The sequence below is a fragment of the Acomys russatus genome, chromosome 32, assembly GCF_903995435.1.
Source record: "Acomys russatus chromosome 32, mAcoRus1.1, whole genome shotgun sequence".
Lineage (NCBI taxonomy): Eukaryota > Metazoa > Chordata > Mammalia > Rodentia > Muridae > Acomys > Acomys russatus.
The window spans coordinates 37,954,434-37,979,229 of record NC_067168.1 but is presented as its reverse complement, the minus strand read 5'-3'; the positions used below and the strand labels follow the sequence as shown (position 1 = coordinate 37,979,229).

At 44.0% G+C, this 24,796-nt stretch overlaps 1 protein-coding gene across 2 annotated transcripts in view; it reads left to right on the top strand.

The window, feature by feature from the left end:
* The first annotated feature begins 329 nt into the window (after positions 1–329).
* The window catches only part of Arpp21 (cAMP regulated phosphoprotein 21), a 167,630-nt gene continuing 143,163 nt past the window's right edge, over positions 330–24,796 (top strand). The window contains exon 1 of one of the 2 annotated variants that reach the window (XM_051140787.1): positions 330–610. The gene's annotated coding sequence lies outside the window, so the exon portion shown is untranslated. Of the gene's footprint in view, positions 611–1,626; positions 1,882–24,796 lie in introns of those variants that run through there. The other variant, XM_051140786.1, reaches the window with a different exon arrangement.

The window sequence follows — 24,796 nt, the reverse complement described above, 5'->3', positions numbered from 1 at the left end:
GAAGCCCAGAATCCAAGCCTTGTTCTCAGCTGGGGGTAGGAAGCCAGAATGGACTAACTTGGCTGGTGACCTATACTGTCAGGGAAATAGGATATATAGTCGCTTGGGCATGGGCGGTATTCCGGAAATTTATTCACTCTCTTCACTATACTTTCCTACTTTTGGTAGTGTGCCGTTAGACAATGAAAAAAAAAATGAATTGCAGATAATAAAAATAGTACGCGTCTCCAAAACAAATGGGTAAATCAGCGCTTTTATTTCTTCAGGTGTCAACTCTTCTTCCTGCCCCAGCCCTACCCCTCTGAGCTCTGCAGTGCTAGGTTTCTCTCAGTCAGCGCACCAGCGCCCAGCAGGCGGGCGGCAGTGATCTGGGCGGTCTTGCATCCAGAGGACTAGCCTCGCTGAGCAGCTGGACTTGTGGTCTCTCTCAGCTCCAGAGCCTGGGCATCTGAGCTCAAGCCGGAGAATCATTTCGCGGGTTGGGTGAGGTGCTGCTGCCCTGGGCTGTTCTCTGCTCTCTGCTCTTGGCCAGGAGAGTGAGCGCGGGGTACAAGAGCTCCAGAAGCTCTAGCCAAGAATCCCTTAGGACTGGAGGTGGTACCCCAGCGAGGTAGGCAAGGGCTGGGCGCTGGGGCGCGCCCGATGGCTGGGAGGGAGAGACAGGGTGGCGGGGCCGGGGCAGCGCGCCAGTTTCCTCTCTGATTAATGATGCTCGCGCTGCCGCGCGCGTGGCTCATGCGCTTTGTCTCCAGCCCAGGGGTGGCAAGAGCAGTGGGGATAGCAGCGCCTGGCGCCGGTTGCGCTCAAACCTCGGCATGGTGGCACAGAGGCCAGGCATCTCCAGGCGTCCCCGCAGGGCCACCTCCCTTCGCGAAGGGGTCGGGAACACGGGTCTTAGGGCTAGAGCCATTGAGGGGCCATGTGCAGTGCTTTTGGTGCCCGGCGGGACAAGTCCTGGGCTGGCGGGAGGAGCTGGGCGCTGCCTGGGAGCCGCGCCAGCAGCGTGGGAGGGCATGGTCGGGCGGGGCGGTCAGAGGGACTCATCGAGGCTGTTGACTCCGGTGGGACTGCGAGAGTGACCGGCAGGTGGACGCGTTCACTCAGCCAGAGAGAGATCCAGCGAGGGAGAGAGAAAGAGAGGGCGAGAAGGAGAGGAGAGAGGAGAGAGAGAGAGAGAGAGAGAGAGGAGAGAGAGAGAGAGGAGAGAGAGAGAGAGAGAGAGAGGAGAGAGAGAGAGAGAGGAGAGGAGAGAGAGAGAGAGAGAGAGAGAGAAAGAACTCAGTGAGCAGAGAGAGGGAGAGAGGGAGGGACAGGGACAGCCAGCCCCGCGCACTCGCTCCCTGCAGTCACCTCCTCCCACCCGACCCAGGGAAGTGGCCGGAGCGCAAAGTAGCAGAGACTCTGCGGGCTCCGATGACAGGAGCCTGATCCTGCATTGCTGGTGGGAACGCAGGACGCGGAGGACAGCAGAGCGACAGGAGACAGTAGCTACTCCAGATAGAGGACCGGACCAAAGCCAGGACAGTCCTCCCCCCATCTTTTCCTGGAGCAGACAGACAGACTGACAGACTGGAGCTCAGCAGCTTGGGGTGGCATACAAGCTCGACCTCCAAGCATCCGGAGCAGCAACAGTCAGACAGCCACAGCCAAGCCATCCCCACCAGAGCAGTGCTGGGCAGTGAGAGGACCCCTGCCACCAAGCCAACTGAGGGCTCCTTTGGCTAGCAGTTAAATAAATCGACCAAACAACAAAGGCAAGCCACAAACCAAATTGACCCAACCAAAGCATTCACTGAAAAACAATAATTTTTCACAAAAACCCCAAACGAAATCCAGTCACTCAAGGCATCGGGACGCTGGGTAACTCCACTGTTCCTTCAGGTAATGAGCCAAGTCTCGGGACATGAACATCTCATGCCTTTTGTGTCTCACTGTTGGGCTTTCTGCCTTTGCCGCCCCCCCACCCCTTTTCTTTCTACCATCTATCTGAGCTTTCCCTTTGACCTGTTCGTCTCTTTGTGTTGTTTGTTATCTTGTTTCTATGTCTCGCCGCAGCTAAAGGCATTGGTGGACTTCCCTTAACCCAAAATTTGGCAGAAACTGAAATCTGGGAAGGAAATTGAAAGGGAACTTGCTTTCTATAACAGAAGTTCCCAGTAATTTTATGGGGGATTTTGTGGTGCCAAGTTTGGAAATTCTCTTAATTCAGTTGAAAAAGATTGTAGAGACAATGGAAAGTTGTCACTGTCTTCTGTCACCACAGAGGTCCTGGGTCTCAGGAGGTTGGAGGAAGGAGGGAAGAGTAATAATATTTCTGTTTTATTTTTAAAATCTTGAAGTCATTTTCATGGCAGCTTCTGATTTAAGGTTAGATGTCTCAAGTGATAAATATGGTAATGGGACTGGATTTGAATCGGGCAAGTATCTTGAAAAGTTTATTGGGAGGAGAAATTGTATGGCTTGGTATTTATGTCAGAGATGTGTTAAGTTCAAAACTTGATCACTTTCTACAGACACAGAATGTTACCAGAGAGTAAGTTTAAAAGGAAAAGCAAAGAGAAAAGTTATGGGTGGTGGGATGGGAGGCACAAGGCAAAGGCTGCTGGAAAGGGTCTCCCTAAGAATGGCTTACAGATGGAGATCATCATTTTACCGTCTGACTTCTTAAACTATGCGGCTTCTGCAAGCAAGAATGACAGTCCCTAAAACTGAAATGAATCTTTTTTTTTTTTTCAAAATTTTCTCCAATGCAGAATAAATCCAAACTGTTCCCACCCCTTTCTCATCTGCCTTGGAGATCAAATGTACAGCCACTGCTTTAAGTAAGGAGTGAAGTCGAGATGACAGGAAGGCATTCGTTTTTGTTTTTTGTTATCTTTTTTTAATTCTGTAAAAGTCAGAAAGCCTTTGATACACACTTCAGCACAAGTAGACAGACCATCTTCTTTCTTCTCCAGTACTATGATACCATAGGGCTTGGGTGTCTGAGTAGCATTTTAGCTAATTCATTTTCACGAAAGACAGTCATTTGGAAGGCTCTTCGGGCTCTGGTTATACTTCCTTCAAACGGCAGAGTGATCTTAACGTGGGGCTGCCTGTGAAAGACCTGGCCCTCGGGGGTTATGTAGCCCTTAAAGGTACGTATCTGTTTATGTTTGAGTCACAGTTTCCTTTGTCCTCATCTTCTTTTGCTTTTTAACTGCTTTGACTGACAGGTTGTTTTTATATTTCTAGAGAATAAAAATGTAGATGCCTTTTAAAAAAAGAAACACCTTGTTTTCATTACAAAAGATTGGGAAAAGACCGTCTCTTGCTGCCTGGGCTTGTGTGTGCTATCATGATTTGGTTTCAATGTAATTTTAAAGGCATTGCCTTGGACCGTCATGCTATCTGTGTCAGTTTGTCCTCTCAGGGTGTGATTTATGTCATCAGAATGATACAGTAACTAGTCCTCTTGGTGAATGCTTATTTCACGGCACTTTGGGTCCGGCATATTTACAGGACCTTACACGGCTCTGAGGGATGCCTTTAGGTTTCTTGTGACTTAATTATTTCACTACATAGTGATTTCTTTTTGCTGGTGATGATTCAGTACAGACCTAGACGAGTGTGTGTGTGTGTGTGTGTGTGTGTGTGTGTGTGTGTGTGTGACTAGATTTACAAATTGCCAATCTCCCAGTGACTGCTGGTCACAGGTCCCAGTTGAGTGTGGTTACCTTGAGAACTGTAGCAGCCGCCCTGTTAGAGCATGCTGCACTAGAGAGTTCTTTGCAGTCCGTTTTTTCATGCTGTTTAGTGAAGGAGTGGGAACCTCACTCTGCAATGAAAGAAGCATGAGAAAAGACCGAGCCCCGTGAGGCTGTACAGACTGCAGAGCAAAGGGCAAAGGAAAGGTAAAGCAAGCTACCAAGATAATCCTGTGAATTGGGTCCCTCAATCTTATCAATGAGAATCAATTGCTTCGGGTGGGAGAATTCTCTCTGAATAGCTGGTTAGGTGTTCCTTACGTATCTTCACCGGTTCTTAGAAAGAAGACTCAGTAATTTGAGTTCCTTAAAACTTGAAGGAGATGCTAACTGGGGACTTCCTGCGTGTCTACTATTTTTAATATAGGCGGTGAGAATGTTGGGTAATGAGTGCAGACATAATTTCAGATTCCTGATTCATTGCTCTGCTGTGGCAAATGGGTTGGACCTTATGAAACATTGTGGTATTCAAAGAGCTATCACCTCTTCAGATGTGGTGGTACCGTGAATTTCTGCCTTGGGAATTGTTTGATTTTTATGTCACAAACATGAAACTTTGCTCCAGAACTGTGACAACTAAGGGAGGCAGGAAATTTTGGATGGACTTGATGGAACATTGGGGTTATTTCCTCCTTTTAACTTTGGGGTAAACATTCCATGATTATCTCTCTAAAGACTGCATATTTTAAAATGTCTCAGAGGTAGCATCACTCATCTTTAGAATGCTATCCTCAGGGGAGGGGGGAGGCGAAGTGGATTCACAGAATAGCATGTAAGATACGAAAAGCCAAAGCTGTCTGTCTGCATTGCTGGCAATGCCACCAACGTGGCGATGTTCAGTCAGAAAGGTGTCTTGTTCATTTTCGTTTTAGCAGCATGCAATCATCAGGCCTCTCTTTTGTCCCCCCTCCCCCCCCCAAAGTGAAGCTCATTAGACAAAACACTTAAGTGGTTTCAAAATTAATATACATAAGAACGTGATCAGTTTATATAGAATGGGGAGCTAAGTCATACTGTTTTGTATTGATGCCTCTACAAAAACTTAAAAGGTCAATATGAATGTGACCGAGCTTATAATAAAATAAACAACTAAGAACAATACTTTGCATGGAGATGCTGCAGACTTTTGTTTGTTTGTTTGTTTTTTGTTTTGTTTCATTTTTTTGTTTTTTTATTTAATCTCCAACATGGCATCTCCAGAGGAGAAGCACCCACAGTGCCTATTACTGTCTCCCTCATGGCCCTGCCTTTTGCACCAGCGCACTGGTGCCTTTCTTGAGCTTTTCCAGTCCGAGGGCACTAGCATCTGAATTCAAAGTGCAGTTTGTCTTTGGACAAGCTAGTGATAAGCTACATGGGCAGAGCTTGGAATGAGTCAGCTTCTGAAGATACAAAGTAGCCAATAGCCGGGCATGCATAGGATGGATACTTCTTTTAGGATGAGCAGACAGTCCACAGAGCTGGACGGTGAAATTTAACTATTTGTCCATCAGTCAGTTTAATTTGATTTCTGACCTGGGACGAGAATGGGCAAGAATGGGGCACCTAAAAGTGTGGTTGACACATGGAAAGCCATTTCTTCATGGGTAAGTACTGGCATCTTTTGAACTGGGCTGTGCATTTAGGAAGCCGTAGGTCTCCTGATCGCAGAAGGACCTGGCTTCCATGGCAATGCATCCGGTCACCCGGGAAGTCTCCAACATACCTTAAGGCAGTGATATTGTATTTGCAAAATCATCCACTTCTTCCCTTAAGAGGAAGAATCTTTGTATTTTAAGATATGCTTAATCCAAAGCTTCCATGTTTCTGTGGTTTTTACTTTTTTGTATTGTTCAATCCAGCACTTCATATTAAGTATGAAAAACATATTTTAAACACTGTTATAGGTACATGCTAAAGAACCGTGGAATGCAAAAATAGAGAGAGGCAACAAAAACAAGCCTATGCGTGACTGAACTTATTTGTATTTTTGCTTTTTAGTTATAAGTAGTTTCTTTTAAGATATCTGTATGGTAAGTTTTTAAAATTTGAATTTTTTCAGTTCTCGCTCTGGTCTTAAATTAATTTGGATCATGTTGCGTTATCATTGGCAATAGATACTGAAGTCTAAATTATGTATATTTACATCACAGACATCTCATGTCTGTAAAGATCCAATATGAACTGAGATATGATGTAAATCACCATGTACTTACTAAACGATAAGGAATAAATTCCTTAAGTGTCAAGTTCATGCAACAACTTTTAATGTTGACAAGATTGTCATGTTACGGTCTCCCGATCCCCGTCTGTCTGAAGATGCTTTCTTAACATATCCAATGCCTTCATAGCATCTTGAGTCTGTCATTGCTGGGGCATATCTGTGTGATGGGCAAAAAATAAGAATGGAAGCAAGGCGAAAAGTGAATTGAAATAATTGCACAGAACAATGAAAGAGTTAATGAAAAACACAGGTGTCGACTTAGCTACATGGTATTGGCTTTCTGTATTCAGACTGGGTTCAGACTGGGTCTTTAGCTTCATGGTATGCTGCTGCTTCTTCTTCTTCTTCTTCTTCTTCTTCTTCTTCTTCTTCTTCTTCTTCTTCTTCCTCTTCCTCTTTTCTTAGCTGTCAGCATAGATCCCAGTACTGCCAGATAGAGAGAATGTTAACCACCATCGTCTGTGGTCACAATACATTGATGCTTTAAATTCCATCTCTGTCCTTTTCATATGAAAATCTCTCCTGGCAGTGTTTATAACTACAACTTAATTCATATGACAATCTTACAAGGTGTTTATGCTCTGTATAATCAAAACAGGGATCAAATGGCCATTGCAACTTATTGAAATGCTGATCATTTAGTCTAGGAGTGTCTCATTCAAGGCATATATTCATAATTGTTCCCCAGTCATAAATTCACATCACATTTAGAAATATTAACATTACTCCTTTTACTTAACAACAGATAATCATTAACTTTTTCTCCAGGGGAGGTAAGACACAAAATCTCTCTTTTATAAACTGGCCTCTAGCACATTTTCAATTTTCATATGACTTCAAGATGACACATGCAATTCTTAAATTTAAAAAAAATGTGGATAATATTCAAATTATTGCAGTTGTGCTAATGTTAAAGTCAATAACTCCTTAAGTGAGGTTCATTTAAAGGTGACGACATGCAAAATTTAATGCTGCTTTAAAGAGAGGAGTCAAGACTTTTAAGAACAACAGTGACATCATTTTAAATTTCAAATATTTTGGCAATTTTTATAGAGGCTTGCTTGACAAGTCATGGGCTACGCTTTGAGGCAGAAACGCATAATCTATGGACATATCAAAGCATCTATTTGTAGCTGTTTCCTAGAGACCAGTTCACAAACCTAAAAGAGTCTGGATTGATTAGCTCGTTGTCTCCATCGCCCATTTTAGTGTTAGAGTTCTTAATAATCTGCATCCTTTTATTTATAGGTCACTGGTTGCTTGCTTATTGTACACCAAATACAGCAGGTAGACGCAAAAATCATAACCTGAGAACAAGCCAGGAAGGTGGAGTGCTGATACTTTGGGGAGTCCATTCGTATTGCCTAAATAACAACCCTCACTTCAGAACATTCCAGCATGTGCAGTCTGTCAGTGAAGAGGAGGAGGATAAGTTCATTCATCCTGGCATTTTGACTAAGATGGCATTAGGAATCGTCATAAGGGAGGGGCTTGAGAGATTGCTCAGTGGTTAGGAGCACTTGCTGTTCTTGCGAAGGATCTGAAATCTGTTCCGAGTAACCACATGGTGGCTCACAACCGTCCTTAGACACACACATGGTGCACACACAGGCACACAGGCAAATATTCATAAGCACAAGATAAATGAATTTAACAGTAATTTAAAATTATGTAAAAAGGAATCAACATGCATGAGATAAAACTTCTCAGTTTCTCTGAAGTACAGTGTGGGGCATCAATTTCTAAAAGATTTCGTTTCTCCCCGTTTAAATAAATTGTATTTTCACAAGTATTTTAGGTGGCCCAGAGACCATCCATGCACTCAGCATTTCAAGTTGCTTTCAGGAAACTTCCTCAATGTTACATCAGTTTAGAAAAATCTAAATACAGACCACCAAATTTAAAGGAGGGACAGGCTAGCGCCTTGGCACTCAGGGGTCTTTACTCTTTTTTTTTTTTTTTTTTTTTTTACTTACCTATAATAAGATCAATGGGAAAACTAAAAACTGTCAAATGATTTTCATGTTTCTAAAAGCACAGACAAAATTCTGACATGACGTTCTAGCATTTAATTTGTAGGAAAACACGACGAATGATGTTTTGTGGGCTGGTGTTCTGTCTGTAGCTCCATGTAACTTCAGTGGGAATCCCAGCCCTGCTGTGATGACTTAATGACATCATCACTGAAATGAAAACAAGCAGATCCACCTGCGCAGTAGAATGAACATCTCTGCAGCACTTGCGTTAGCTAAGCACTGTGTCTCGGAAAGAAGTGGCTGAGTAAGCATTAAGCAAGTTAGTAGTTGAAAATGGTTCACTTTTGTTTGTTTGTTTGTTTATCAGAAAATGAGTCTATACAGTTTATCATCAGCTCATGACTCCTTAAGCCAATATGATACAAAGACAAAATCGATGTTGCGTCCTCCAAAATGAATTGTGAAAATTCTGCAGAATGGCTGAGCTAACACATGTACGTTTGTGTTGTTTCATGTGTTTATGCTTTATTTATTATAAATTTACTTAATGGCAGAGTTTTAGGAGACAAGAAACTCCACAGCAAAGAGTTGATCTAATGTTTTTTTTTTTCTGGGTGGGGGGAGATACTCATTCCCTGGCCTTTTAAAATTTGTTCTTAACACATTTCATTTGTAAAGATTGAAATCCTTTTCAATCCTGAGACATCCCGGGAACATCCAGTCATGCTGTGTTGATCGAGCTGCAGGGGGGAGGCTGAAGAACCCTGCTCGCCCCAGAACACCGTGTGTACTGTAAGGAAGTGCATGTTTCGTCTCACAATTGTTGCTTTCTCCTAGAACTATAAATAACTTCCGTTGAGGAATTCTTTTCAGCATCAGGAAGTCAGAAACTAGACACTGTGTGCCAGTTCGCGTGTCACAGAAGTGTCAGGCTCAGTGAGATGAGTCAGCCAGTGAAGGTCTCTGCTCTAAGACGGATGACCTGAGTTCAGTCCCTGGGACCCACATGTGGAAGGAGAGAACGGACTCCTGCAAGTTAGCTTCTGAAGGTCACTCACACACAGTGGCGTGCGAACACACACATATACAACACACTGAAAATAAAAATTGAAACGTATCTTTAAAAAAAGATACATCTTCTAGGGCACCAATATAATTATCCTTCTACAATTTGGGGGGGGGGGTTCAAGACAGGGTCTCTCTGTGTAGCCGTGGCTGTCCTGGACTCGCTTTGTAGACCAGGCTGTCCTCAAACTCACAGCGATCCGCCTGCCTCTGCCTCCCGCGTGCTGGGCTTAAAGGCATGCGCCACCACACCCGGCGTCTACAAATCTATGTGGTCAAATGCAATGCAGAAAGTTAGAAGCAAAAATATTTTGACTTAAGTGGAGTTTGGGATTGTAACAGAAGTTAGAGCCAGTGCAGAGGATGTGTGCACCAGTAGCCTGGGACCTCATGTGACAAGGGCACAGAACAGCTCTGTGAGATGAAGGACCATCCTTGTGGCTGCCCTCGGATTCGGTGAACAGAATGTGCGTTTCAGTTGGAGGTTCAGGAGATGGAGACTGCCTTCCACAGTTCCAAATCTCAGTTCTCTGCCTTCTGACGCCCAGAACTACAGAGCTGACCACCTGAGCTGCCATTCGGTCTAGATGCCAGGCGTCTTCCCTGAGTTAAGTGACTAGCTGTGGGACCCTAGCTTAGGAGTAAACCGGTGAAGTAGCTAGCACCCCAGCTCTAACAATCTACTATCTAACGGCTTAGTAAATTGCTTACTCCTTCTGAGCCCACTTAAAAAGTAGAACGACACTTGCAGTCCGGGATTAGACCTCGCTAATGTGGAGTGTAATCCACGACCATCAAGTCTTCATCCTTTCATATAGACACATAAGACAGATTAATTTCATTGCATAAATGAAACACGATTCTCTTATTTATTTCATTTTATTTATTTTTTATGTGTATGTCTGCAAGTATGTCTGCACCACACGCATGCCCGGTGCCTACAGAGGTCAGAAGAAGACATGTCACACCCCCTGGAAGGCACGCCACACACACCCATGAGTGCCTCCACATGGTACTGGGAACCAGAATTGTTCCCAGCCCTTCTGGAAAGAGCAACCAGTGCTCTTGATCTAACACAACTCCTTTTAAGAAAAAAAAAAAAAAAGTTTAAAAGAAAGTTAGGGTTCAGTACCTTTCCATTAAGAATGAATACAATTTCTTTTTCTTTTTTCTGTTTTGTTTTGTTTGTTTTACATTTTGGTTTTTCAGATAGGGTCTTGCTATGTGTCACAAGCTACCCTAGAACCCATAACTCTCATGACCTCCAAAGGCTGGAGTTGTAAACATGCCACCATGCCCAGGAGCTAAACATAAGTGAAGCCAATGTTAGTGCTTAAAATTAATGAGCAACTTAATCAAAGGCCTAGACAGTGACTAAATCTCAGAGGAGCCTGACTGTGAAGAGAGCACAGAACTGCATACAGCCCTGTCTTCTAGAAGCTCCTAAGGGAAGGGCATTGTACTTGGGTAATTTTGACCATAGAAAATGCACGGCCCAATTTTCAAATCTCTGAACAGGTGGTAATTGGAATGGCTCCATGAAGAAATAAATTTGCTGTCAACTCTAGGTAGGGGGAGCCAGTCAGCAGAGTTCAGATGACATGGGCGATTAAAAAAAAAACAAAAAAAACAAAACAAAAAGCAAAAAACAAACAAACAAAAAAACAAGTCTCTAGTCTATGACAACAGGTTAGAGTTTGGGGGTTTCTGAGCCGCTCCTGTCACTCTCCCTGACTCCAGCTCCCTGTCTCCCACACTCTGTTTGGACGGAGCAGCTGAGCTGGCCTCTGATCCAGAAGCATCTGCAGATAATTTTGCTCAGTGAGTCAGCACTGTGCCTGCGAATATGGCCGGAGGAGGAAGGCCGCTGCCGTCATGACGAGGGTCCCCACTTACTTCCCCTACCAGGAAGCAGGGAACCACAGCGGCACTCGATACAGAAGAGTGTGAGCCGCACACAGCAGTAGTGGCATCTGACAAGTGCATTGTATTTTCTATTGCAATTTGAATATCTTACATTTTTTTCCTGGGGAGATAACCCCATCAATTATCCAATGAAAATTCTCAGAAGCCCGAGGGTGTGTTTACAACCCTTTCTTATTACAAGATTTGCTGAGAAACAAATAAAAGAATTGCAAGGGTACATAGATGCATAAAAATACAAAGAGCGTGTGTTAAAATCAACACTTACTGACTCTCTTGCATATTTCTCACAGTCTTCAGCAGTTTCAGGCTAGTGATAATGATTATATATGGTAGTTTTTTTTAACCAAAGTTTACTGAATTAAGATGGACTCTTGTTATTATTGATTGCAGCTCGTATTCAGGGTTCCAATTGGTCCTACGTGAAGTTTTAATTGCATTTCCTTCGTGGACTCTCAGCCTGAGCAGAGCCGACTGCTGTCTTTCTGAAAAAAGAACAAAGAGAAGCCCTTAACTATAACACTGTAACTATGCTAGAGGCTCTTCTTTTGCCTTTTCAAACAAGTTTCTTTTCCCATTTCAGGGAGCAAGGAGGAATTCTGTAGCAATCACAAGGCTCCTCCCACCACGTCAGCCTGCATAAACCCACTGAGTACCTGCTTGGAAGTTACAGCTTAGACTCAGTTAGCAAAGTGTTGGGAGATGGCGAGGTGAAAGCAAGCACCACAGTGCTGAGTTCTTGGCTCATGGTGCTGGAGACATCTGGCCTTTCCCGGAGGTGTGACTATGAAGGGATTAAGTCTGGCTTGCGAAGGAAGGGTCAACCCCAAGGACTGGGCAAGTGGGCAGCCAAGTAGCAGAAGGCAGGCTCAGAGGTAGCGAGCAGAGAGCTCTAGCCCACCAGGGCTTCCTCAGGCAAGACCACCTTTCCTAAACTACAGAGTAAGTTGGCATCTTCCTGTCTCTTGGGAAGACAATAGTGTCAATCTGTCTTAAATGCCAAGGGATGCAATCCTCCCCCAGCCACTGATAACTGGTTTACTCTTGGCTATAAGGGTGATCTTGAGATTGATAAATACATAGATTACAGATAGATACACACATGATAGGCAGATGGTTACATAGTTACATGGATACATCAATATATAGATTAGAGATACAAATGATCTCATATTTATAAATAATTGATTATATGTAATAAAACATATGTAAATGAGACTATGTCAAATTAAACTGTAGGCTTTTCTAAAGAGACACTAGAAAATGGACCCATTAAAAATTGTCTAACTGTTCTCAATAGAGAACAGGTAGATGCCTGTGGTTAAAAGGATAGAGTTAGATTCCATACGATAGGGAACCCTTAGTTCCTAGGGAATGGTCTAACCTGTGGTTGCCTGCCAAGCACAGCAGTTGAATCCGATAACTGCACTGTATTTTGTACTAAAATGTGTATATCGAACATTCCTTCTTTTGGTTTTGTGTGTGCACACATGAGGATGCTGGCCAGGCAGCTACTGGGACCTGCCAGTCTATGTAACCAGCACTGTGGCTACAGGTACACGCCAGGGGGCCCAGCTTTTTGCTGGCATCTGAGGGCCTCATACTTTACCTCACGAAGGTCCTGGCGCTTATGCAGCAAGTACTTTGCCAGCTGATCCCCTTGCCCAGCTCCCTCTGACCCCTGACCCTCTCCCTTCCTTTTTATTCAAATGCAGCTCTTTCCATTGACAGAAAGCACCCAAGCAGAAGTCCACTGTGTGCAGTCACTCCCGGGATAGGACTTTAAAGTGATACTGTATTGACGTGTGGCTCATAGGATCGATTAAAGGCAGTGACCAAAACAAAGCATGGCAACGTGAGTCTCCGGATGATGCTACTGGAGCAGGCATCTGGATCCATTGCCCCAGCCTGGTTCATGTCCAAGTACCTTAACCCACAATAGTACACTGCGGGTGGAGGTGGGGGGACGGTGCTATTTAAGGGGCACCTATAAAACGATCCATGATTTCTAAGATCTCTTTTATGTTTATAATTTCCAATGATTCAATGACACTTCTTGTTGTAATAACCATGGGTCTGTTTTTATATTGTACTGTTCATGAATTTTTATTATAGTTTTTTTCCCCTTAGGCTTGAAAGCAAGCATGGGGCTGTGAAATAGGACTAATAGTTTAGATGGCGCTCTTATACAGATTAGTCAGCAAGGAAATAAGGAGGCGAGGTCCCACAAACTGGGCCCGGATCCACCTCCGTGAGGTGATTGTTTATTTCCTAAGTATTCTGCGTTGTCCACTTCATTTCTAAAGTAGCATTGCTGTGAAGGATTGACTACAAAGTGTTCATCCCAGCCGTGGGTTTAATTTTAATTTGTCCTCATAGTTTCCTGCTTTGCCTGGCTGCTTTGGTCACTCCTAGCTGGAGTTCACTTCTAGCACAGCCACGCTGCACATGTTTAGGAGCACAGAAGTCTGTCAGGTGGCCACCTGAGGTCGGGGCCATCTTTCTAGCCGACTGGCTCTTCTTGATTTGGTAGCATGGCTTGCCCTATTCAAAGCCAGCTCAGCAGAGATCCAGGTGAGGATCATTCAGGATTCCGCGTGGCCCTTTATTACCTCCACCTGACTCATCTGAGGGGCGACTACCTCTTTGTGCTCTTTTTCTAAGGAAGTGAACCAGCCTCCCTCCCAGACTCACCTTGGGATAACAGTGAGTTCAATTCTCGAACCCTCCCTGGAGTAATTTGGATTACTAGCTAAGAACCGGAAGTGATCTCAAATGAAACGCAGTCCATAGATCTGTGACTTGTGCCGTGGCAGAAAAAACCCAGGAATTGGGCTAGCACATGTCTTTTGAAAATCAAATCCATCCATTGGATTTCTCCAGACAGTGGAAGCTCTAAAGTAATTTATATTTTCCTAAAATCAAGAGAAAACATGACCTCATTTTGTTAACCTCACTGTGAAAATAGATGTTCTGATGTTTTAAGATGAGAAAATATGGCTTGTTTCATTGTGGATTGATTAGATCTTCGGGGCCTAAGCAAGGATCAGCTGGTTTGCTCTCTATGCCAGAGTGTGTGCAGCTTGGAGAGTCTGACCCCAACATGCAGACTGTGTCTGATGATGTATTTTACTCTGTGTCTACATAAACGTACGGCTAGGAATTGGAATCAGCGAAAGCCCATGATGTCTATGGAAGAATACCGAGGAAGGAAAAAAAAGGAAAAAAGGAAAATGTGGTACTTTTTTAAAAACTGGTTAGGGAAGCTAGTGTGGTTATTTGTAGTGGCAATCACACTCCTTCTGCATTGACTAGCTGATTAGTAGCATTTGTTCTGCTCCGCGGGAATGGCTTGCCTTCCTTCTATGCTGTGAATTACCTTGTTCCTCCAGTCCCCCAAAAAAGGGGGGAAAAATCTTGCTAATGTGGAGAACCAAAACCTCTGCAGGCTGCCCACGCTGATTGCCAAGGCCGCTTGGACAAAGATAAGTCAAATTCTGTTGTTGTTGTTGTTGTTGTTGTGTTGTTGTTGTTGTTGTGTTGTTGTTGAATTCATTCTGAATTTGCGTTTTAGTTATTTGTGATCAGATCTCTTTATAGAGTAACCACTTGCATAAATCATTGTCTCTGCTGTTTTGTGCTGAACGTGTGTGTGTGTGTGTGTGTGTGTGTGTGTGTGTGTGTGTGTGTGATCTCCAAGAGACCCTGCTTTCTGGTAGCGATCACACACAATGCTAGTATCTCTGGTGTGGCATATTTTCTCCCTAGGGAAATAAGACAACATTGTGTTCTTTGTGATAGGAACTATACCTGTAGCATGTAATTTTTAATTTTAAATAACACTTTTAAGTAAACAAATACTTAGGTGGTATAATCTAGAAATGAGAGGTTGAAAATCCCAGGGTCAAGGAAGGTTACGTAATAGGATTCTGATGGAGAAGGAAGGCGGAGGAAACTGGTACAAATGGGTGCCCTTGCCAGGTGTGGCTGCTGTCCTGGGCATGTACGCCTGTGCCATTGGTCCCCCAGTTTCACCTGCCACAGTTTCTCCTCAGGTAATCTGGATGATCTGAATTTGAGTCAGCTCCTCCTCTTTCTCGTCTGCCCAAATTGGCCATGGGGAGCTTGGGGTTTTATTAATGAGTCTTGCATATAAGCACTCCCCATGTAATAGAGACACAAGCCCCTCCTGTTTTTTCTACTCCCGGACTGACTGTGAAAACAGGCCCATGTGTAGCTCCCTTCGCAGAGCACGTTCAAGGCCACTTTTTACTTTATTCCCAGCACCACACACAAGAGAAGGGGAGAAAAAGCCTGAAAGACGTGAGAATTCAGAGAGTGATGCGATGTTAATTTGTTGTTTTAAATATTACAAAGTTTGGGTTTGAGAATGCTCTACAGTTATCTGGCCATGGATGACTAGGGGAAAAAGAGATGATGAAATGAACTTAGGGAGTGCCCAGGGCCTGGTTTCTCAAGAGGGTTTGCAATATGTATTATATAATTGCAGTAATAATAATAACAAAGGACGGGGTAAGGCTCCTACACTCCAAATGTTAACTTACCCTTCAGACTAACCTGACTCAGGCTGCTGGCTTAGGGACCCAGTAGTTTGTACTTAAGAACAAATAAATGCCGACAAACTAAGGAATTATAATATATATATATATATATATATATATATAAACTTTTCAGGGGAAAATGAGCTAATATTGAAAATAAATGATTTTGTAGGTATGTATTAAGTGATGAGTAAAAGTTAAAGAAAAATGACATTTCAATTTTTCTCCCTAAAGGGTTTTCAATCTGGAGACTTTCAAGCTCGTGCTGTGAGATAGCAGCTTTTAGCTCTTTAGCGTGAAGGCAGTGAGATAGCAGCTTTTAGCTCTTTAGCGTGAAGGCATGTTGCCTGAGTCTTCAGATGTGCACTCTCAGCCATCCCTCCCTCCAGCTGGAGAAAAACAGTGGGCTGTTCACCTCTGACCTGATCTCTGTCCCATGCAGAACTATTATTAACAGGTAGAGGAGCTTGTGTTTAACCGATATGTATGCATTTTAGTGATAGTTGGGTTGAAGTTACCCATTTGACGCTACCATCTTCTCCAAGTATTATCCTCCAGGACACTTAAATGAGAACTAGCCAGTGTGGTCCCCTGTCAGATACTGTTGGCCCTTGGCATGTCTTCTACCAGCCAGCCCCCTAACACCTGGGATGCACTTGTGTTTGTGCTGAGCATCAGCGTTCTGCCTGTGTTTGGCACAGGGTGGCGGTTACTCTGCAGATGTTCAGGATCAACATAGTATTTTTCTCTCTCTCCTTCAACCCTCAGGAGTCAGTTTATCAGACAAAGGAAGTGGTGAGGCTAGCAGAAGTTGCAGCATGACCCTAAAATATAAGTTAAATGGAATAAGTACAATAAACCTGTTTATCAAGTATTTGTGAAAGGCAGTGGGGTTCATTAAAAATACTCGAACAGGGACATTTAGAGACAGCGTTTAATTTTTGCTAATGAGATGTTAAATCTTATTTCATGACCGGAAGCAAAGGAATGAATCAAATAATATTATTTATTTTCCCCACCTAGATAAGTGAAAGAAATGCAGAACTGTATAAATATTCATTAAGGGTAGATAAATTTGTTTTCTTTCAATATATTTCAGAACATACATAGCTAACACATTGCTTTAAATTTTTGCATTTGTCTGCTTCAGCATAGGCATAAGCTAACACCGCTCACACAGGCACCAATTCAACTCTTTTTTGAAGAGAGAAGAGAAGAGAAAAACAACAAATATACCTAGACACATATATTACTATGTTGACATAAACACACGCATTTGCAAATATATAAATTGCATATAAACTAATAAGTAGAACTTATTTATATACATATATACATTTGAAGCCTCATTATATCATAAACATCTTAATCTCTGCTATTATAAGCGCTGTGGTAGAGTGAGACAGGCTCCTTTAGCATTCACTTATTCTACAACTAATTAATAATATCCCATTAAGAATAAGGTTACAGAACAGAGTGATAGAGGGGAGAGAATTTGCATGGGCCTCTGGCTCCAAACCTTCACCCCCAGTAAAGTGTAAAAACGGATGGAAGGGAAGGAGTTTCAAATCGCAGCTTAAGAATATATATACATGTGGTTTGTTTTTTTTTTAATATCTCCACCCCAGGCACCAACGTGAACACTATTCCCTGTCTTTCGTGCTCACTGGTGACCCAGGGGTCATTTTAGCACCTGTGAGCTATGTTTTTCCTTGAGTCCTAGTGGAACAGAACCACATGTGTTTCCCTATGTTGTCTCCAGGGGAAACCTCAGACTGCAGCACTTTGTCTTTTGTCACACCCAGCACAGTTCTTGCCTGAAGCAGTTGTCGTCAAACCTGCACAGACATTGGCAAACGTGAAGGGTTTTATAAAATAGAGAGCATCCCATCTCTGTGGGTTGGGACTCCGGTCTGAATTTTTAAGGAGCTCCCAAATGATGCTAGGGTTACCAGTCCGTGAATCCCAGGTTGAGAACACGTTATTTAAGGATTAGGCTTTCTTCACCAAGTGCAGTTTGTATGACCAATGGAAGCCCGTGGGCTGAAACATTAAAGAAGTAATATTAAAAAAAAAAAAAAAAATCTCAGAAACAGACCAGCTTCTAGCTTGGCATGGTAGCTCATGCCTACAATCCCAGGGGCATTTAAAAGACACCTTCTAAAGGAAGCTAGTGTCTTTCTGAAAGAACTACTATTTGAAGCCACTGGGGCCTCTAAAAATGAATGCTTTGAAGGTCAGGGCCTCCCCAAGTCTTCGAAGTCCATTGTAACCAAAGCTGTAATTATGGAATGTGTACACACAACTGCTGAATGGATACATGCATTTTTTTTTTCCCTCTGTGAAAGACAGACAGGCAGTGGCTAAGACACACACAGCTCTAACCAGGTGGCATGGGGACTCGGGATCCCTGTTTTCAGATAAGGAAACTGAGGCCCAAAGGGTAACTGCTGAATTGAAGGTGGAGTTAGACTTCCCTTCATTCCTGGATGGCTAACTTGAGATTTGAGACCAAAACACAACACAACACTTTCTCTGCTTGAAGTTTTTCTTTCTCTGCCTTTTTCTTCTACCATGTAAACCCAGTATCCTTCTTAATATTCCCTTCTAGTTCATAGATCGCATGCAGTCCATGAGATCGGAGGGCTCCCCTAAGTCCTTGTCCGCAACTGATCTTGTCGAGGCACCAGGGAAGAGTTTTCAGATGCTCCTGTTTGAACCTCTCACACAGGAAGCTGATGGGCAAAGTGGGTCTGCCTGTTTACCCACCTATATGGCCACAGCTACAGCTGTGACAGAAGGAAACACCTGGTACCACGGGCTCGGAGGGGCGGGGGGGGGGATGGGAGGCAATGCTGGTAGATGTCCCGGGATGCTCTCATCTTGTACAACCAGGAGGGCACTCTCTGCTGGCCACAGCAGATGCTCCATGACCGAGTAAAAAGAGCATCCTTGAGGTAGCTGGGCGAGAGACCTGCTGCTGACCAAGTGAGCCTGCTTTTCCACTTAATCACATCCAGTAATCAGGCAGGCCCTGAGGGCACAGGACAAGAAGGCTCAGCCTTCTCTCTTTCTCTGACGTGGCTGGGGGAGCAGCTGGTATGATGAGGCCCCTCATTTAGACGTTAAGAGTCAGAAACTTCTCAAGGCTCAAAGCAAACCCCAGCGAGGCTCCCACACAAGCCTGTTCATCAGAGATCGCTCCAGTCAACCCAGTCCTCAGGGATGGCTTTGAACTGAGGTCAGCTCCACCTTAGGGTTCAACTCTTCAGAGAGATCCCCAGACTCAGTGGTCAAGGTAAGACGCCGTGAACCTTAGAAAACCCTTCCCTAAACACAGTTGCATTTTGGGTGAGGGGTGACACATGCATTTGCTAGTAACTGGTCTGTGTGACTAAAGGGCTTCAGCTACAGGGACACAGATGTGTATTTCAGGGTGCATGGGAGAGAGTGCCACGGGTAGGAAGCAACTGCATGTGTCGGGCTATGGGCTGCAGAAACGACGCTGGTTAATGAGACAAGACGCATTGTGAGGTGGCTTGGTGTCTTTCTGCAGGAAGTAATGACGGCTCTATGTGTGGTTGTCGCATTCATTTTGAGTGAACACAACCCAGGTGTGTACACAGAAGGACGTGGTGGGAAACAATGGGCAGAGTGTGGGTTTCCAGACCTGGGTGGAGGATTCCAGCTTTGTTTGACCTTGAACAAGGACTCATCCTTTTTAATCTCAATGATTCCTTCCTTTCCTCTCCCTTCCCTACCTCTCTATCTTTCTCTCCCTCTCTCACTTCTTTCTCCTTTCCCCTTGCTCCCTACATATTTCTTCCCATCCTACCTCCATCTCCATCTTAAATCACACTGATCCATTAATTAACCAATTAATTGGTTTGTGTGTGGCATAGCCACGATGTGCATTTTCAGGAGCTGGTTTTGCCCTTCCCTCAGGTGGGTCCTCAGGTCGTCAGGCTTGGCAGCAAGCACCTCTGCCCACTGAGTCAGCCATCTTTATTTTGTTGTTATTTTTCTTTCATTTTTTTTTCTTCCTCCTTTTCCATTTCCCCTTCTTTATTATGTATAAATAAGTTGTACTAGGCATTATAAACATTATATATAAAATGATCCCTTGGGCACTTGGCGCATGAAATATAAATGAAGCCACAATCGCCGTTATTTTTATGGGAGGTGTAAATGCTTCTGTGTCAAAGGTGAAATCAAATATGAACCGTGATGGGCCTTATGATTGCCACTATCTAAACACTAGCTTTGTGGTTCAGCTTGTCATAAACGTGCAGCGTCATTTTCTCTCGTGTAGGAAAAATGGACCCAAGTTCCTTTTACTTAGAGCATGTCAGTGAGTCTGGTGAGGAGTAGAAGCATCCTAGTTGAGTTTAATTCCAGGACTTCCGTGGAGCTAAAGTGCACATCCATGAGGCATGGCACCCTTTAAGTAGCTGCCTTTAAGACAAGGTTGCTTTTTGAACCAATCCTTGGCCGTGGCTCTAGTTGCATGGCTGATGTGTTCTGTGCTGACTTTCAGGGCTCTGCAGATGTCGCTCTCAGTGTCCTCGCATGCTGAGAGATCCCAGGCCAGCCTTCTGCAGCTGGGAAGAGCAGCTAGCAGCTCCGTGAATTAGGGTCTTGTTTACCATGCTGTCCGCGATAATCATCTGTTTGTTTTAACTAGGATGCTCTGCCTTCATCAGCGGCATCAGTCCTCATATTTTAACGATAAGGCCTTTAAATCTCACAATAGTGTTTGCATTTCACGGGGGTGGGGGGGACCCCAGCATAGCTTGCATTTTCTCTTGACGGCTCTGGAAATCAACGCACAATGTGCGTATCTATCTTTCATCCTTCCTCCTTCATCTTGAACAGAAAGGGAGACACGCTTAGGTCTACCCCAGAGACTCTTTCTGGATACATCCATTTTAAGAAATATTTAATTTAGAATTACACACACACACACATACACGCGTGCACACATGCACACACACACATGTGAAACAAATCCTTGTGACTCAAGCCTTAGCACAGGTAACATACTCTTAGCTCTCTTTCTGCAGTCAGACTCTATATCCATCTGTGCTTTCTACTTATTTCATTGCAAATACCCAGCCGGGGATGTGCTCGGTTGGTAGAGGGCAGGAAGGAAGCCCTGGGAACTAGCCCCAGCAGCCTGTAAGCAGGGATGGCAATCCCAGGACTTGGGAGGTAGAAGTAAGAGGATCAGAAGCTGGGCGTGGTGGCGCACGCCTTTAATCCCAGCACTCGGGAGGCAGAGGCAAGCGGATCGCTGTGAGTTCGAGGCCAGCCTGGTCTACAAAGCAAGTCCAGGACAGTCAAGGCTACACACAGAGAAACCCTGTCTCAAAAAAACCAAAAAAAAAAAGAAGTAAGAGGATCAGAAATTCAAGTCAACCTTAACCTCGGTTTTAAGTTGGTTGTGGGGTGTGTGGAAAAAAAAGTGATTGAGAAAAGAGAGAGGTAAATTAAAAAACACTGAAGTAATGGCCAATCTTCAGGACTCATTAACAGGCCACCCTATCTGAAGTACAGTGATTCACCCGCAGTTTTACTCATGGTCCCCTCTTGTCTCCCATAGTTTGCAAAGCAGAACTTTATGTGCCTAGTTACAAGTAGAATTTATTGATGAGACTTATCACTTCTTTGGGGGGAGACTTGGGTTATAAGCCAGCAGCCACCTGATGTCCTCTTGTTTGTCAGTAAAGGATTTCTTGTCCTAGTTGGCCCACACATACCTGACAGATACTTCCTGTTTTCAGTTCTGATCTCCGGTTGCAACACACACGCCCGGATTAACTTCTCTTTAAAAATCCACCTTAGAACATGATAGTAAAAGTTTAAATGCAAATGGCCAATTCGTAAACAAGCACAAAACCTTAATTTTTAGAAACACTCACTTCTTATTAGAGTCCAGTTTCATTTCTAGGTCCTTGGCACCCAGAGGTAAGAAAGCACAGTCACTGACCCTGTCCCTGAGGTGAAGTGGGGATCTGTAGCCTGGCAGGAACATTAGTGTGACCCCAGGAGCATCCAGGGGATTGTTAGAGAGGTGTCTCCTGAGTCACTCTGTGGGTTAGCGCAGGCTCAGAGCAGTCACAGAGCAATCACCTGTCATACCGAGATGGATTTGTTAGAAAAAAGCAGCAGCAGGAGGATGACGTGAATGGAAGGCAGCTAGGCTTGCCTCAGAAGCTCAGCGCTCCTCCCTGCACCCCGCCCCCCAAGCCTTGTACCCAACAAGGGCAGCTCAGTCAGGATGCCCTGGCAGCCAGGGGGCGACGGGGCATGAGGACGCCTGTGTGTGTAGACTCACTCACTCACGTAAGGTCTTGTAATAAAACAAGATTGCGTTATGACAGGTGCATCACTCCATCTGCTGGCACAGGGAAGCATGAGAGTCATTTCCGGGACGGAGCAGAGTTCCTGTCGGGACAGGCCTTCCTGGCTTCAGTCTCCTGGGCCCTCTCCCCTAAACACAGTCTTCTCAAAGCCATTTTCAGAGGAGACCACCAGGCATTGCTTTCAAGGGAACTGAGACTCTGTGCCACATTTGGACCAAATGGTGGTTCTTGGTTTTTTTTTGGTTTCTTTGTTTTTCTCCCCTAGGGGATGCAGGAAACTAGTAGGTTCACACCTCTGAAAAGGGAGCACTGTGACAACTGAAACAGGTGGCAGGTCACCAGAGGACCTCCTGCTTTTGGCTTCACCTTGGTGCTGGCGTCGTCTCGCTACAAGCCAGCAGCTGCAGCTCTGACTGCTTCTCTCTCACAAACCCTAAATGTGCACCCCAGCTTTGATCTTTTTAAGCCACCTCAGATATTGGCTATGGCCTGTGTTCTCACCACAGAGTGGCCACGCCATCTCTAAAGAAAAGTCCGGGCCAGGATGCATGCTCAGACCCAGGTGTGGGAGGCAGAAGGGTAGCTGTGACTGACTCTGTGGTGTGTGAGAACTAGTCACCACAGTCTCAGATTCTTTTCCTGGTGGGATTCCAAAAGAGAATTACTAGCCCCTGACTATGGATGCTGAGTAACTGTTAGCTGTGTTATTGGATGTAAGAGGGATTGTTTATTTATTTATTTATTTATTTATTTATTTATTTAAATCATGGGTTAGTCTGTTTTCCTTGAATGTTGGCAACTGTATAAAACAGATTTATTTAGAATTCTTTTCTACAATACTTACTGAAAAACAAAGTACTTAGCAAAGTTTTACAATTATTTTAAACTGATTGCAGTGTTTTTTTTTCTTAAAAAAAAAAAGACTCATTTTTATTTTATGTATGTAAGTATTTTGCATGCATGTGCCGTGTGTGTGCTTAGTGCCTGGAGAGGCCAAAAGAGGACAGTAGATTCCCTGGACCTGGAACTGCAGAGTGTTTTGAGCTGCCTTGTGGGTGCTGAAACTCACACCCAAGGGGTGCTCTTGACCACTGAGCCATCTCTCCAGTTCCCAAGTGCAAATTTCTTAAAGAAAGTGTGCTCCTTACAACTCGTAGAACACCCATGAGGGGCCAATTTCACAAGCCTTCTCCATTGCTCCACATACTATTGGCTCTGTCAGCATTCACGCCAATGTACACATGGGCTGCCTAGCCAGATAAAGACAGGCCCTCCTCAGTCCAACTTAAGTGCAAATACAAACCTTGCCAGACTCAAAAAAAAAAAAAAAAAAAAATTAAATACTGCCTCCCACTTGACATTTTTCTGTGAGTTCTTTGCCATATTCAGGACACCAGTCATTGAACTGATGACCAAGAGGACCTGGGGTGCCAAAACTTCAGCGTCCCCAGGGGTGGCCAAAAAGAGAAGAGGAGTAATGAGTGGGGAAACACAAAAGAGTGGTGTGTGAGAGAGACCCCAGGTCCTGAGCAATGGTATCATGGAGTGAGTTCTGTTCAGCACCGAGGAGCATGGCAAGCAGATACTATTACACCCACGTAGGCCATTTCACCTGGTGAGTTCTGGAGTGGTTTTGTACATATTTTTTATGAAATACTGGAACCTGGAAATACATACATCATAGAGGGGAAAACTATATTAATCTCTAATGATCCATTATACATTTTTAAAAATTCAGCTATATTTGACACTACATTTTGATACCCTGCTTCTCCCTGCTGATAATAACACATCTCTTAGGACAAAGGGAGTCACAGCTTTACTGCTTTTAAACGTGTCAGACCTCTGTTGGGAAAGGCATTTGGCCTGGTAGTGCTTGGGGAGGCTAGGTCGAATAGAAAGGTAAAGGCTGAGAGAGAATAAATGAGGTAATTCTGTAAGCTGTTGAGCATTTAGAAGGGTGCTGTTCATCTGTGGGTCGTGACCTCTTTTGGCAAACCCCTATCTTCAAAATATTTACATCATGATTCCTATCAGTAGCAACATTACAGCTATGGGGTAGCAACAGAAATAATTTTATTTTGGGGAGTTACCATAACTTGAGGAACTGTTTCAAAAGGTCAAATCATTAGGGAGATGGAGAACCACTAATTTTGAGTACTAATTGTTTGTTTGTTTGTTTTGAGACAGGATTTCTCTGCATTCCTTGGCTATCCTGGACTAGCTTTATAGACCAGGCTGGCCTCGAACTCACAGAGATCTGCCTGTTTCTGTGTCCCCTAGTGCTGGAATTACAGGCTTGTGCCACCATGGCCAGCTCTAATAGTTCATCTTAAATGTTAACTTGATTTAGAAACCTCTGGGAGATGGAAACACCCTTTTTTGGGTGTATGTGTAAGAACGCTTACTAGAAACCTTCTTGGGGGGGGGGGACAAAAACTGTCCTGAATGCAGGTGACACCATCCCATAAACTAGGGAACTCAGATTGAATTTTTAAAAATCAAAAACGAGGAAGCCAGCCAACTGCTGCCATGCTCTTTTCTCTGCTTCCCCGGGCAGCCATGTAGTGAACTGAACAAGGCTGCCGCACTCTCTCTGCCATGGAAAGCAGAAAGAGCAAATCCATTAGCTAAAATATACCTTCTGTGTGTGGGTTGTTTGTGTTGGATCCTCTGATCACAGCGATAAAACTAACACACACACACACACACACACACACAGAGTCCCACAACCTTAGCCTCCTGTTATGGATTATGTGGAATATTAGTTGCTGGTGGTTTGGAGTTGGAGGGGCAATTTTGAAACACTTAAAGCTTGGGGTTTACAATTGTGGGTAGTAAATTCAATACCCTCTGAATGTGAAGGTGAAAACAAAACAAAACCAAAAAACATAATAACCGTGCACATGTAGAGAGGAATTCACACCCTTAGAGGAATCCACATCGTTTTTATGTG